Genomic DNA, 2,764 nt, shown 5'->3' with positions numbered 1-2,764 from the left:
AAGGGCAAGGCCTGCCAGAGCCATGCTTGCCAAGCTAGGGCTGGCTAGAGTCACTTCAGAGGCAAAGTCACATGTACATGCTGGTTAGCAGAAATGTTTCAGGGAAGGGCTGTGGGCCTCATAGATGTTTCTGGAATTAGGCCTGTGTGCAATTTCTTTAGGAATACTACAGTCCTATGAGGTTAATATTGATTATCAACTTAAAAGGATCTAGAATGACATGGGAGACAACTTGGGGTTACACTTTTATGGGATTATCTAGATTAGACTAAGGTGGGAAGACTGAACCCTAAAAGGTACTTTTTAGGTACATTCCTTGGGCTTAAAACTAAGCCTAAAAGGAGACAGGAACATTTCTTTGCCTTGGGTACTAAACTGAACATAGAGAAAGCAAACTGGGTGGGAGCATCCATCACTCTCTGCTTCCTAACGGCAGACACCATGTGACCAGCTGCCTAGCACTTCGGCCACCAGGATTTCCCCATTATGCTGAGCCATGAGCCCTCCTTCCTTGAGGTGGTTTTGTTTTGTTTTTGTTTTGTTTTGTTTTGTTTTATAGCCTCAGGGAAAATACATAAGAAAAACCTTTTCTAGCCTAGGCTACTCTAAGAGAGGTGTCAGTGAAAGGAAATGACTGGCCAAGGATGAGTAGCTAAATAGAGGTGTTTAAGGCACATGGAAGTAGATGTCATAGGAGGACCTACTCAGAGGAAACTAGGATTCATGCCTGGGATTCATGCCTGGAATTCAAGCGGTGTCAGCTGTGGGTAGCACAGAAGAGCATCAGAATGGCCATGGTTCCTCCGGGGATGAGAGGGTCAGGATGAAATTGGTCTTATTCCCTGTCTTTTTCCACAGAGGGACGGAAAATTCTTCCCCAAATTGGCCAAGGATTCATCATATCAGCAGGTAATAATAGCTCACATTTCTCTCTATAGTACCACAGCAGTACTTCCTGTCCTTCTCTAAGGCACAGGACCCTGTCTGGTAGTGTCCGCTGGTCCGTCTGAGACGAACACCGTGTGATGCTCATGGACATGGTTCCCTGCTGATCCCTCAATGATAAACTGCCAACACAGGTAGTATTCTAGGGTATTGTCCCGAGAGATTATGTAAGCAACGAATCCTAAGCTTGAAAAATAAAAATAAAAAAAAAAACCCGACTACACGTTTGCAAATGAGTTTGGACTCTTTTTCTCTCCCCTTCTTCCAGCTGGTCCCTCTCCTCTAAGACTATATAATTAGCAGTAAAGCCAATACGGTTCCCACCCCGAGCTAATCCATAAGCTGTTTGGCAGCATATTGTATGCCTGTTAGCAGTCCTTGAGCAACGCCCACTCACAGTTTGGAAGGCACCTTCATTTCCTCACACCAGTCCAGAAATAATGACTGTTGATAGCCAAGTATGTCTCTCTGTTTTAAGAGCAGACTCAATCAGTACAAACCATCCACCCTCATTACACAACCTAAGAATCCATTCTCAGAGCTTGCAGAAGTGGGAGCTGTGCTGGCTGGTTTTAGGTCAACCTGACACAAACGAGAGTCATTTGAAAGGAGGGAACCCCAATTGAGAGCACACCTTCTTCATCAGATCCAGCTGTAAGACATTTTCATATTTAGTGACTGATGGGGGATGACCCAGTCCATTGTGGATGGTACGATCCTTGGACTGGTGATCCCAGGTTCTATAAGAAAGCAGGGTGGGCAAGCCAGGAAGAGTAAGCAGCATCCTTTTGTGGCCTCTGCATCAGCTCCTGTCTCCAGGTTCCTGCCCTGTTTGGGTTCCTGTCCTAACTTCCTTCAGTGATGCACTAGGATATGGAAGTGTAAGCAGAATAAACCCTTCTCTTCCAAACTTGCTTTAGTCATGGTGTTTCATCACTGCAACAGGGGGACAGGACTGGGTGCTCATCATAGGACTACACAGTCTCTAGCTTCCCACCCCACCCTGTACCTAGAGCCTTTACTCACATCAGATCTCTCTGCTACCTCTAGCGATCCCCTATCAATGTGTCTTTCAGAGAGAAAATAAAGCCAGCCTGAACTTAGCTTGGAATATGAGCACTCTGTGATGATATCAGCTGAACACAAGCTGGCTCTTGCTACATCCTGTGTGGCTTGGTCCTAGAAGCCTGACTAGGGTGGACATGGAATGAGGAAAGGACAGACAGACAGACACACAGGGAAAGCTGGAATTGGGTGGATCATGCTCACTTTGATGGAACAACATCAATTATGCAATAACAATCCACAAACTGGACCCTTCAGCAATTTTATTCCCTACAGCACAGGCAGGGTTTTACAGTATCTGAAAGAGGTCTCTGTAGGTGAGAAGTCTCAGAATGCAGTCCTCTGGGAGGAAGAAGCTGAGTTTGCTAGTTTTTACACACACTGCCAATACTCCCATTCAGACCAGAAGATGGCTTTGCCATGTCCATGTATCTGAAGCAATGGGTCCTTGACATGGCTGTGCAGGGCTTCATACACCCTCTCAAGGCTTCCTTAGCTTCTCACATGCTCACAATGTCCCCATATAGATCTATGACTGTGTTAGCTACCCACTACTGATGGGTTTTGAGTCGCGGCGGGAAGCATCTGCAGACACCAGGCCCAGGCAGTTCCACGTGTAAGAGGTTTAATTGGAAGGGGGTAGGGGAGTAGCAGTGCAGGAAGAGAGAGGGGAGAGAGAGAAGAAAAGAGAAAGATGGAGGAAAGTACCCATATATATATATATGTCATGACGTAGCAGTCCAGGTAAAGGTGG

At 46.1% G+C, this 2,764-nt stretch overlaps 1 long non-coding RNA gene across 1 annotated transcript in view; it reads right to left on the bottom strand.

Annotated features, from left to right (window-relative positions):
• Positions 1 to 2,253: 2,253 nt before the first annotated feature.
• LOC116102948 overlaps positions 2,254 to 2,764 on the bottom strand; it is a 37,100-nt gene continuing 36,589 nt past the window's right edge. The window contains exon 5 of the long non-coding RNA XR_004123337.1: positions 2,254 to 2,561. This is a non-coding gene — a long non-coding RNA (uncharacterized LOC116102948). The remainder of the gene's footprint in view (positions 2,562 to 2,764) is intronic.

This window comes from Mastomys coucha, unplaced genomic scaffold, assembly GCF_008632895.1.
Source record: "Mastomys coucha isolate ucsf_1 unplaced genomic scaffold, UCSF_Mcou_1 pScaffold1, whole genome shotgun sequence".
NCBI lineage: Eukaryota > Metazoa > Chordata > Mammalia > Rodentia > Muridae > Mastomys > Mastomys coucha.
Note: the sequence above shows the minus strand (reverse complement) of the source record. Positions and strands in the feature narration are given on the sequence as shown.